Below are 13,913 nucleotides of genomic sequence, written 5' to 3'. Positions count from 1 at the left end.
GGCATCAACAGTATTACCAATTGGGTGTTTCATAAAGAGCATTTGGCTCACTGTAATTCAAAATATTAATACATAAAAGAAATGCATCATTCAGGGCAAAATGAAATGAATCTATAAACACTTCATTAGAAGTTTAGGAGTAAAAACAGGATCTGTGAGCAGAGGTTTTTATAACAGGTTGGATGCAGGCTAATTCAACACCTTCAGGCTTTCACGGTCCCGACACCTTTTCAGAGACCTTGAGCGTTTTGTCACAGTTTCCCCCGCGTCTCTCCGTTCTCTTCTTCAAAGTCAGCCAGAACAAAATGGACGCTAAGCAGAAATGACGGCCGGGCACCTCAGAAACCACAGCTAATGCATGCGACGAAGGGCCTAGGTGGCAAGTCGAAAAACCAATATCCCACATATCGAGACCTGCACTGTGCTCAGCAGGAGCCATCAGCCAATCAATTGCTGTGGTTGCCATGGTGCTGCCAGCATGCCTACATAGGGGCCAAACCCACGTGATAACCAGACCTGATATGGATTGTGTGGATCCGTCCTGTTTCCGGGCCTCTGGGAATCCACCTCTCTGTGGTGGGATTTTAATTTGGCTCTCCATCTAGAGAGAAGCAGCAGCAACATGTGTAGCAAAAGAACAATGACCACGGACCGTTTCATTTGCTTCGCTTCTCTTGAGGGGTTTGAGCACACACCGGCATGGCATCAACGCCTGTCAATAGCTTTTGATTGGTTGTGTGTTCATGGAGCATTACCAGGTGCGGCCGGCCGAGCTGGGGTTTAAGCCAAGGAAATAAAAGGACGTGTTGGAAAAGGCTGAAAAGAAGTGCAGTGAACAGATGAGCGGGTAAGCACGGGGATTAAAAGAAGAATTGAAGTTGAAGCGAAGCTGAAGGCAGGGAAACACGAAGCGGGCGCAGGTGATGAATGACTCGTAATAACCTGGCAAGGAACTTGTGATTGTGTGTCCACCGGTGATGGAGGGGCCTCTCGGTGTTCAGGTGCTCTCGGGCTGATGAGCAGCCAGTTATACGGCGGAGATGGCGAGGCCCGAGTCAGCCTGCGCCGCCGGCTATTGAACCGGCTTCACGATGGGAGAGGAAACGCATTCTTATCTGCCACATCTGGGATGAAAACAGCCGAGGGCAAGGAGGAAAGCGCATTAAGGCGTTCGATCATCATTTGTTTCCTGGTGGCGGCAAATCAGAGCTATGTAAGGTGGCGTCTGCACATGTGCAGGACGGGGGACGGCGCTCTCCCACGCGCTACGAGGGGATGTGGTGTATCTGCAAGGGTCAAGACTTTAATTACATGGGTTAAGCCGCGCTCTTACAGCAGAGATGATCCGTCGTGGGGCTGCAGACGACCTAAGAAAACTCTTACTTTCATCTGCTGTCATGATGTCGAACATTAACAGTGAAGCAGCCCAGCAGAACGCCGCGTGCTTCACTGTAACTGCTCCCGTGGCATTTACCGCGTCTTCACAAGGACTGGAGATAAAAGGAGCAGCGCTGCAGGCTTCTTCCTCACAGAGGATCGTCCCCCAGGCGAATGGGGCTTTAATCGCACCCAATTCCTTTGCCTCAAAAAGGTGTGACCCCCCCCACTACCACCACAACCACCAGTCTCCCATCTGTCTCTCAGTCTTGCCAGTGAACACATCTTGCCATAGGGAGATGTGATGCCACATTTCCTCCTTCGTCCCTTCTTCCCTAAACCTCCACTTTCAGCTCCGCAAAGCCTTTCCTCCCACGGGGAGCCGGCAAAGGAGTAATCAAAACAATTACCCAAGTCCCATTTTTTGTTTCATAGGAGACTTGTCTTTTTTTCATGTGAATCTTCAGCCTGAATGAAACAGGTTGTGTCTTGGGGACTTTTTGTGGAACATCACAAAGGCAGCAGCTGTCACCGCACAAGAAAGGCTGCAGCTTCACGCTGCTTCTACCAGCAGGTTTATCACTCGGCTCCTTCTACAAGAGATCCACAACCAATTACCGTTAGAAAAAAAAAGGAGGGGAAAAACAATGTGTGAAGGAAAAGTAGTCACCTTGATATGTTCACACAAACAGTTATCAGAAGACATCCTCTCATCAGGAACTGTGGAATATATATAGCGATCTGGCTCATCATGTAGAAAACAAAAGCAGCCTCGCTGCACATATTTCACTGCAGTTACCTTCAGGGATTGTTATCTCGTTTCCCAAAAAAGGGAAAAGAAAAACACAGCAACGCCCAGCCTACCTCACAGTGTGTCTCATGATCCAAACAGCTGAAAGGAAAAGCTAGGCAATGTCTTTGCAGATCAACGGCTCCCTGACTTTGATGAGACAAAATGAGCTCACCACGAGATGTAACGTGCTTCCCTGAACCCTTCCCGCCGCCTGTTGTTCATATCTATCCCCTACAGCGACTCTCATACTCCCGGGCATGTCGTCCCAAATTGTAAAGGACTTAATTAAAGATTAATGTCAGCGTTTCTTGTATGCGCTGCTTAGATAACTCATTTCCCAGGGCCCATTACTAAAAAAAAATGCCCGGCTGGACACCGGCTTTTTCAGCTGTCAGAACAAAAGCCTCCAGCTCTCTGGCCAATGCGATCCTTTCAGGTGAAGGACAAGTAATAACAGCTCTGCCGCTGCCTCTGTGATGCCACCACTGTGACGGGAACAGGAGGAGGTTTTAATTATCACACGCAGGTGAAGAGACACAATCAGCCCACTGCTGCTGCCCCTCCACCCCTCCTCCAACCGTTACTGATGCTCACTGTCCTCATGAAGCCTGTTTATAATGTCAGGGCTTGCCACAGAGTGGGGGTCCGTCTGTGGGAATCAGGCTTTATATGCCTCTCCACACACAAGGGAGGTGTGGATACCTGCCGTGATTGTCTGGGCCGTTCAATCATGTGGATGCATGCGTGTTCGTGTCTTGTCAGCAGTTTCTAATAGATACAGATGGGATCTGACCAACTCCGGTGGAGTGGCAGCAGCGCTGCACCCGAGGCTCGTTGGTCTCTTCTCCCATGAAAAAGATAAGATCCACAGCCAGTGAGACGTTCACCATGGACACAGCTCCATGTTTGAAATCAATACGATACAGCTCGCAGTGACACCGCAGTGCAGGGGTGAAGGAGGATGATGGTCTAGAAAACCCTACCCCATCTCTTACATTCCCAGACAACTTACTCAAATTACATGCAGTTCTATTTGTAATTACGTGATTAAACCGCAAACAAAATACTAGGTTAGATTTTGCAAAACTTCATGGCTTGGCTTAATACAAGCGTTTTGGCTTCAAGTAAATCAAAAAAAGTTGATTGGCAACATAGTTTCACTATATGGGAACGTTATTTGGAGACCAGGCTGAAAGGCATGTTATTTATGTCTCTACTCTAAGTCACAAAGCTAAGCCGCGAGGCAAAATATTCAGCAGGTCATGCAGGTCGGTAGATAACAGGCACAGGGTTTCAAATAATGTATATTGCGTATGTTATGTTGTTTTTATTTGCTTTACATCTCAGATGCGAAAAAGACTGTATCATTACAAGTGCTGCTGCTATGTGCACAGATCTGTGGCCTATCCTGATGGTTTCAGTCACTGATTCAGTCTTGTTGTTAGCCATTTTCTGTGGGTGCAACATTGATTTTCCTTCATCTTTCTACAGTGACTTACATGTCAGACATCATCAATGGCATCCCCCAGGGCTCAATTTAAGGACCCACACTTGTTTCCCCTCTTTACATGCTCCCTTTGGGTGACATCATGCGTAATTATAACATTCAGTTTAAATTCTACAGACGATACGCGACCTTACCTGCCGATAAAACCCTGTCACACCAAATCTGAGATGTCCTTTTTCATTTTCATGTGAGGTCTCAGATTAATAACAACTTCCTCGGTCAACTGGCTTCAAATTCAAAGCCCTCTGCTTGAAATATTGCCTTAGATTAGAATGCCATTTAAAAAAGGTTGTCCAATAGCCTACTGCTTTTATCAATTACAGAATATCTCCAAAATGAAATTATTGGTGTCGTCCCCAGATCTGGAGAAGGTTGTTCACATTCATTTCTTCACTTCTGGACTGTTGTAACTCTCTGTACACGTTTCTCCCCTGAGAATATTTATAACATCTCAAACTCAATTAAAATGCTGCAGCTCAGCTGTTACCTGGTTAAAAGAATAATTCAAAACCTTTTTTTGCTTCTTTACATGAGCAACTCACGTCTTTCAGAATCACTTTTAAGACCCGTCTGATTCACCATCATTGACGTCTTCGAGCTGCTCTCCCCATGATCGATCACGCTGCCTGAGATTCTCATGCAAAACCCTGTTGTTTTCTGTTCCAAAGTCACTGCTAACAACTTTGGGATGTGCATTTAGTTGTCCATAGAGCTGCCAGACTTTGTACCACCCTGAAGAGACCACGTGTGCTGAATCGTATATTTTTGCCTTAACTTTGATTGTTTTTCCATTCTTATTTGTAATACTTGCTCTGCTACCTTAAACGTTGTTTCTCTCCCCATGTCTTTCGATTGCTTTGTTCTGTTTATTTATACACAGCACTCCATTTTGAAAAAGTGTGTTAAAAAGTAAAGTGATTATTATTCATGTAAACAATAAAGCTTTGTTAGCCAGTGCAAGCTTGGCATAACTAATGCCAGGGTATACAATATCAATTTGCTTGTTTAATGAGCAGTATGACATGACAAGGAGTCATGATGTAGGAAAATAGATGAGGAGGAGTCAATGACTTACACAACGCTAAATGTGTTTCCCTGACCGAGTCTATTGTTTTCCTGTATCAGGATTCCTCAGAGGGCAATATCACTGTTTCAATATTGACAATTACCAAAGAAACAAAGGAGACACTGTGTTTAATTAACTTCAGACAAATAATCAAGAAGATTTAATGAAGACTGCACCTGCTTGACCCCGGTAGTTACTGTTTCACTGCCAGTGGCCAAGGCTGCAGTACCAATTTACTGAAGCAACCACAACTTCAGGAGACCTGGAGGCTATTGGGTGACTCTCTGGCAACTGTTTGCATTTCATTTAGTACAAAAGTAGGAATATGGTCAGTTGAGGGTAATAGTCATCAAACCTGATGAGGGCCTTATCTTGATAAGAGTGAAGAGAAGGTTGTCATTATTTTACTTTCATGCTTTTCAGTGCTGCCACCACATATAAAGGGCACAAGAGGTGGTCTGGCGTTGGACAACTTTGAAATGTTGCTCAATGAAATTCATCATCAAAAATGTTGAAAGAAAGGATGAAAATGAAAACGAGAAATTTCAGTAAAAAATTCAATTAAACTAAAGCAAGCTGCAGCCTCACATCAAGCTGCCTTTTCTCCGACCTTACTCACAATCACAACAATAATGGCGTATTATCTTCCACCTAAGTGGAACCTACCACCTGCCCAGATAAGTGTAGTGGGAGCTAAACGGAGCGGGCATCCAAATCACGCTGAATAATCAACATACCATGAATACAAGATCCATTAAGAAGTTCCTGCTGACATCTCAATCATTCCTGCATGTTACCATCACCCAGCGCCTTTCTGCTACCACACATAACAAGGCAGACCTGGTAATGCTCTCCTTGATTGAGCTGCATCGCAGGCAGAAAATCCCATGAACACATAAAACAAACAAACTAAACAAGCTTATGTCATATTTACGTATAATTTAGAGCACATCCGATAAACTGAAACATTGGATTGAAAATAATAATTAAGCATGCTCTTAAATACTATTAATTTTAAGTAATGGGGTTAAGTGATGAGGGAGAAAGGCAACTTTTTCACGATGCATATTATAATATTAAAATTGAGATTAAATGAAAAATGCTGTTTTAACATCATTAGATCACATCCCCAGTCATATTGTGTACTTATCTAACAATTTGGACCAAATAATGAAAAATAAATAAATAAAATATTTCTATTTTTACTTCAAAATCCATTTATCTTTTCTTCCTGTAAATGTGTGCTAATACGTTGAATCCCTCAAATATTCCGTTTCATTGGGGAATTCACTGGAAAGAGATAAAGACACACTAGCTTATGTTTTACTGGGACTTTATTGTCTAATCAAATTACCACACAGATAGTATTTCAGTAGAGAAACTTCCTCTGCTCCCATTAAGTGTTGTCTTTCTTTGTGCATGTTTTAATGTTTTCTCCTGAGGAGCATAAAACCAAACATTTTAAGTGATTAAACATTTAAAACATGTTGCTGGGACAGGATCACAATTTTAACAAAATGACCAAACTCACAAAGTGATGTGATTTGTATTTAAGCTATGACTACATATATGTTTTATTTAAAAAAGAGCACTAATTAGTAACAATTATTAAGTTGACTGCTTAAAATGTTAAAACGAATGCTTCTCTGTGTGAAAACAAGCAAACCTGACGGACAGTTGAGTCAAGCAGCTGGTTTGATGCACAGAGCTGGACGAGATGTTGTTTTTTAGATTTGGTGGGGTTACCCCGAACATTTATTATTAACATTTGTCTTGGCTGGAAGATAATTACATTTTAATGTTATTTTCTCATGGATTACATCTGTTTTTGTCTGAGCACTATGAATTCTATAACAGTCTGTAGGGAGAAGGTCATGTTGAAAGTTTGGGTCAAACAAACACAGGACTTTAACTCGGGAGGCAGCTGTCCGTGTCCTGTGTGAAAGTCCACGTTGACGACAACAGATAACTGCGACTGTATTCCATTATATTCCCCTGGAAATGTAATTGAGAATGCTGTTTAGTTTGTAGGAGGCCAGTTTTGTTGTGCTTTGTCTCTATCTGCTGTCTACCTCATTACAACCAGAGGGCCACCGTTCACAACGGACATCGACATCCGCACCTGTGACACTAAACAGCTCCGACACGGCTTGTCCCTTCACCGCTGAAGGCTTCAGGAACGCTGCCCATATGTGAGGCCTAATTACTTTTTCAGCTGGTCCCTGCCACAAGGTTGAGTTTGTTGTGCCACCGTCCAAATCCACACAATCAGATTCCTCACAAAAAAGGGAGCTCATCTCATCCCTTCACAAGCCATTATCTTGATCCGTCTGGCTCTTTTTTTTCCCCACACAATTTACAACGCTGTCCAAATGAGAGAATGACTTTCCTTTAGCGTGAGTGAAGACGCTCATCAGCATCCCACGGAGAAGTTCCAAACTGTCAGCCAGCGTCCACCAACTCCAAATTGGAGTCAAATTGAAGAGGCGTCCAGCTGGAGAAAGGCCAAGACAAGCCGGCCCGAGCAGCGCTGCAGCGGCAGATGTCGATGAGGGGTTTTAATGGAGTCAAATTAATTCGCGCAGGGGCGCAATTTGTTCTGTGAGTGTGGGAGGCGTACTAAGTCTGAAATTTCAGGGTCACGGGAGTCGTTATATTGATGGACATCTGCTGAGGTGGCCTGCAAATTTGCAAAAAACTGACAGGTCTGCTCTGATGTTGAGATAATGATGAATTGCTTTCTCCGATGGAGTGAAGACAAAGTTGCCTACTCACATATGTTTGATCAACATTCTGCAAACAAGTACATAACTACTCATACACTCTTCTAGTTAATATATATTTAATTTGTTATTGGAGGACATGACAGCTTCCCAATACAAAACTTCTGGATCGCCCCATCATGGCTCGCTGCAATGTAGGACAGGAACCCAACACTTCGCTGTTAGCCAATGGGATAAAAGAAAAACAAAAAAAAAGCTCACATCAAATAAAATGTTTAAGTTTTGTGTCATGTTTGGTAGCTCTTATCACAATGACATATTATTAAGTGTTAATTCTTTTATAGGTTTGGTTTTAATTAGTTACGATGATTGACAGCTGTGATTCTCTCTCGCTAACAAGGGCTCGTGATTGGTTCTGCTGGGTGTGTGGGCGGGACTTCGCCCCCGTGGCTCCTGGTTCCAAAAGACATCAATATTTGTTCTTACATATATTTGACATATTCCACCATAGTGTGATATAGAAGTGAAACATTGTGATTTTTATGTTTCTCAGCTAATCATAATTAAACATCTGTTTTCTTTCAGTTTTTATGAGCAGTTTTATAACAAACATTAACTTGGATTTACTTGTTTGCTATTAAGAATCAGACTGAATTGCTATTCCGTGGTTACTTTCTATTATGTGGTCATTGTTGGTCTTTAGTTTGCTACTTGAAGCAGCTAATGTAAAGTTTAATTTCAGCTGCGTCACTCTTGTCACTCTTAAGCATGCTTGTTGCCATTTCAGGGACCATTCATGGCTTTGATGTGCTGATTCTTAATGACACCTACAAAGCTCTGATTGGCTTGGAAGCTTTTTTCCATCCAGGTAAACTGCCGAGAGTGATCACAACACCAGGTGATTTGGGGAAGATTTCCAGATGTCTCAAACAGGTGAGAGTTGGTCTGCACATGTATAGATCTGTCAATCAAGTTGAGTGAAAGTGACAATCTTGTTTTTTGTAAGCTGGTGAAAGCAACTGTTGACTTTTAATGCTTGTGGTTTACATCTGAAGGATTGTGCTTAGATCAATTTACATGCACATAATGTTTGATTCTAAAGAGAAATTTGAACTGTCATTTTTTGAACTGCAAAACACTTTGAAGAAATCAGATCATTATTAATCACTTTTGATCGTATCATTCACATCTCTTTTCCCTGTCTTGACTTCCACTCAGCCAAAGCACCCTGGCCCGTACTCAGCTGGTACGAACTGCAGCGCTGGGCTCTTCCCTGTGACGGGCCGTAGATCTCACGTAGTGATGTGAGCCTCGCTCCATCGGCCGCCAGCGGAGTTCAGGATTGATTTTAGGATTCTTTTAATCACTTGCGAGGCTCTGTATGGACTGGCTCCTATAAGCGTCTCCGAGCCAGGTGGCAACCTCTGGTTCTGGGAAGGGAAGCCATGGGAGTCAAGCTTGCATTCTTACCTTAGATCTGCTGAGTCTGTTGATCGTATCCGAAACTTCTTTAAAGTGACTTTTCTATAATTCTATGTTTCTGTAAATTCAAGAGTATGTAAGCTTGTACGGCTTTGCAGGTGGTGTTTGTGTTTTCTGTACTGTTATTGTAATACACATTGTAAAAAAGGTTTCTGCCTGCTGACATCCCATTCAAAGTTTGTGGGCCCCATCCTAAGGAAAGTTGCTGTAGTTGTCCTTGACATTGTAACTAATGTGAGTCAGCCTGAGGCCTCCCACTGTCACTTATTAGTCGGGAATCCGGGTGGCAGAATGGGATTAAAACAAACCAATTGGGAAAAATAGGAGCACTGCATTGTCTGTTAGAATTAAGGTCAGGACCAAGTGTCTGTATTGTGACTGGATATTATGTAGGCTGAAGTTTCAGATTTATTTTGGTGGGGCAAAACCTCCAAATGAAGTTATTCTCTGGAGAAATGTGGTTTCCAAAAATCAGGTTTAGTATTGTACTGCACTGCCACCTGCTGGTATAAAAGCCTCATGAAAAAGACACATTCTTCTCAGAACAGGTTCCCTTCTCTAATGTTGAAATTAAAGTACTATTTCACCACACAGCAGGACATTTTCTCTTCCAAACACACACCCTCATAAGTATTCAGGAGACTTCGGATGTCTGCCGCCGTGGGGATCTATGGACCCGGCAGTGACTCAGACCTGCTCTTCTAGAGGTGGAGTGTTGCTTTTCATTCGAAGGCTAAACGACTCCATGAGAAGGAACTCTCTGAGTAGAGAAAGCTTCTGCCAAGATTCATTCTGTTAAGGCTGTTCACCTTCAAATATTAGAAGACTGGGATGCTTTTTCAAATATTACCAACTGTATGACGTTGTAATTACCTCTCTGGACATTGTGATCCCATCTTTGCTGCATGTTAGGTAGACACTCAGTCCACACACCAGTTTAACTCAGATTACAATGACTTCTCACATTTGAAATCCACGCTGCAGGGCTCTGAGAGAACATGTGGATTTGTCATTACAAGAGTATTTAAACATCTATGTCACGATTGAAATTGACACCGGACCAAAGAAAACCCCAGAGTTCTCCCTCCCTGCTGTTATTAGAGGAGATACTGGTTTTGATCTTTCAACAAGCTGTTCTTGTGCCTGAAGGGATGCTTGTATTTCTGTGACACTTTACAGTCAGTTCCACTGCAAACCAGCGTATCTGACTAGTTGGACAACACTGCCATCCGCTGCCTGTGATGGGCACGTGCATCGTTGGTGGTCACTGACATAGAAGGAATACTAAAGGTGGCTGCTGTATGGTTTTTCTTTGACCTTTATTTATGCTGAATTTGCCTTCTTCCTACTACACACGGACAATTTGCAAAACATTCAACTGAAAGTGGATCATTTAGTGTCTGACTCAAAGGAATTAGCAGGAATTGTTGACAGGGAATTTAAACAGCTGATTTGCACTTCAACTTGGATAAAATAATCTACCTGAGTTGATGTTTGTCGACGCTAGCTGACCTGGATATTTCTCATCTGTGAACTACATCATTTCTCCATCTCTTAAAGGGACAGTGTGTAGGATCTGGTGGCATCTAACGGTGTAGTTGTACAGTGAAACCCCTCCGCTTGCTCCTCCTTTTCCACCGTACCGCGTTTTTGCAGACTGCGGGAGCCAGTGTTTGGTTTGTCCGTTCTGGGACACTGTAGAGACAATCAACTCTCATGGAGATATGAAGCTCATTCTAAGCTAACGAACACACAAAATGAAAACATGGTTGAATATTAAGTCATGTGACTAGCGTGTCACAACTGATGTGACACAAAGTCAACGTTGTTCTGCATGGGACACAACGGCAATGAAAGTCCTGTGTTTGTGTGAGCCCTCCCTCCCTCCCTTCCTGCCCAGCGTGGACTATCTGGCTCTTTATACTACATCAGTTGCCCTGAGCGTCTGATAACGATGCGGGTGGGTTTAGGTCGGCGTTAGTTGAAAGCACAATACGATCAAATGCCGAGGTGCACTGATCAACACTCGGTATTTGACAGTGAGACAGGGTTGCAAAATGTTACACACTGGCCCTTTAAAATCATTAATTTATTTACATTCAATAGAAAAAATCAAAGGGTTGATTGACCTTGAATCTAACGGCATCTAGCAGTACTAGATTACGTTTCACCTGCCGATATTTTAAGTGATTCTCTGAGTTTGCTGCCGTCTACCCAATACAAAGAAGGCAAATGTCATTTTCTTCTCTGGCGCTCAGAGAATTGAAAAATTACATCTGAAGTTTTCATTGTAAACCTTTTTTCCACAAAAGAAATGGTCCCACTGAAATCTGTTGAAAGGTGTGTGTGGATTATTCGCAGTAACTGGAGACGTATGAAAGCTCAGCACCTGGAGACACAAACTGCCGGCTCGACTCGATACCGCTGTGAAAATGTCTCTTGGGATCTGCGTGTGCTGACCCTCGGAGATGAAGGTGTAATAGTTACTTTAGCAGCTGCTACAACTGACTTTGATCCTTTATAAAACAAAGCAAAGCCCGAAATGTTCCTTCACTGCCGCTATGCTGTCTGCTCTACTTGGCTCTATGGTGATGGTGTTTCACCGGGTTTAAAGTATACATGAGTCTCATTAATCTTTGATTCAAGGGGCACCGATTTTATTTCTACGGGTCTGCCTACATAAATGGAAAGATTATGGTATTTAAAGTATTCAGCATTTTGTTAATGCCAAAACAAATATAGTACATCACAAAAGTCTGATATTTAAAGCTGCTGGGCACTAGTTTCGTAGACCAGGTGCAGTCAGCACTCCGACGGGGTGTGTCCGCCTGGACTTTGCAAGTTTCGTGCACCGTGCAGGCTAGCGCAGGCACACCTCCCGTAAATTCCCACCCGCGTAAAGGTACGTGTCCACAGGGGCGATTTTAAACGCGTGTAGACGTGCCGCTTCCCAGTACTGCACGCTTGGTCGGCTGCCACTAGAGGATGATTGACAGGCGCTCTCCTTTAAACAACACATTTTTGCGAGCGTTCGCGAGCGTTCCCGAGGCGGCGAGTCGAGCCCTGCGCCTCTGATTAGCATAAAGTAGATTGGACTTCAACTTTAGGCAAATGAGGAGCGGCCAACTCGCGCGCCGTCTCTCGACATTCGCCGCGACGCTACCAGAATGCATTGCACAGCTTTTCACATCGACAATGAATGGGACGCGGGGAAACACCGCTGCCTGTGGACACGCACCTTCAAGGTACGTGTCCACAGGGGCAATTTTAAACGCGTGTGGACGCGCCGCTTCCCAGTATTGCACGCTTGGTGGGCTGCCACTAGAGGATGATTTACAGGCGCTCTCCTTTAAACAACAAATTTTTGCGAGCGTTCGCGAGTGTTCCCGAGGCGGCGAGTCGAGCCTTTAAGGTGCGTGTCCACAGGCAGCGGTGTTTCCCCACGTCCCATTCATTGTCTCTGTGAAAAGCTATGCAATGCATTCTGGTAGCGTCGCGGCGAATGTCGAGAGACGGCGCGCGAGTTGGCCGCTCCTCATTTGCCTAAAGTTGAAGTTGAATCTACTTTATGCTAATCAGAGGCGCCGGGCTCGACTCGCCGCCTCGCGAACGCTCGCAAAAATGTGTTGTTTAAAGGAGAGCGCCTGTAAATCATCCTCTAGTGGCAGCCCACCAAGCGTGCAATACTGGGAAGCGGCGCGTCCACACGCGTTTAAAATGGCCCCTGTGGACACGTACCTTAAGTGGGAAAGAGGGAGGACAAGAAGGCGAGTGGGAGACGAGGAGGAGACGAGGAGGAGACGAGGCGTGGACTGGGATTAATACAGCCGATTCAGATCTTCACCAATCAAATGAGCTCCTCTCCTCACCTTTAATGCGTTAGGGGAGGTTCAGTGCAAGATCCGTCACTTGACAACCCGATGACAGAAGCAGCGCCGCTGCTCCCACCACGCTCATCACGCGCTGTGCGTGCGTATCATAATAATAACAATGCCGATATTATAAAAAAAACAGGAGAGAGAGAGGGAGATGTTTTGGAACTGTGGAAACCTGCCTGTGAGGTCTCGGTGACGTGTGCGCACTGCGCGCCGTCAGCCAAACTTCCACTCCGCCAGCTGTGATTCGCCTTGAATGAATGGACTTTATTTGCGCCTTGCGCTGAGAGTAGACCAGGTTGGAGCTGGCGGGCTTTCGGCGAAGTCTCGGCGAGGCTTTTTGCCACGAAACTTCCGCTACGCCAAGCTGAATCTGTGACGCCTCCCCCTGCTGCGCCACCACACCCATCTTGGCGCAGGCGATCCACCAAACTGCCAAACTGACCGTGCGCAAGGCTGCGCGGGTCGAGACTTGCATTACGCCGGCTCCGCCACCCTGCGCCGCCCTGCGCTGCGCCACGAAACTAGGGCCCGCTATGTTAGAATGTCTCTACATCTGGTATCACAGAATAAGTGAAATCCACGGTTTGTGACTGATGTATCATTCAACAAATCTAGGCAAGTGTAACTGGATCTTTATAGGTGGAACAAATCAAGCGTAGCGTTAGTTCTGGCAGGCCACGACGTCAAGCTCTAAATCAGCAGCAACAGCGTAGCTGTCAAAACCGAGGAGATCAGCTGACGGCTCAGCTGACTCCCCGTGCTCGCTTCCTATTGGGAAATTGCATTCAGAGCGCACTATTTAAACTGCTCTAGCCGGACCTCCCTCGTTGCTTCCTCTGCTGGCGTCTTCAACCCACCTCCACCCCAGCTCCTCCCGTCATCTGTTATGTACCTTACCATTGTTCTTGTTGGTTGCTCTGCTCTGTCTGGGTTTTTGTTTGCTGCTACGCTCCCTGCTTATGCCGTTCATGATGGCTCATGAAGGGCAGGAAGGTGCTCTTCCTGCCTCAGGCTTTCCACGCAAGCGCGTGGAAGAGCAGGGAGTCCCAGAACAGTACCATACCGCCAAATGAAACTTGTGCAAATA

This window comes from Eutrigla gurnardus, assembly GCF_963514095.1.
Source record: "Eutrigla gurnardus genome assembly, chromosome: 9".
Lineage (NCBI taxonomy): Eukaryota > Metazoa > Chordata > Actinopteri > Perciformes > Triglidae > Eutrigla > Eutrigla gurnardus.
This window is presented reverse-complemented; position numbering follows the sequence as displayed.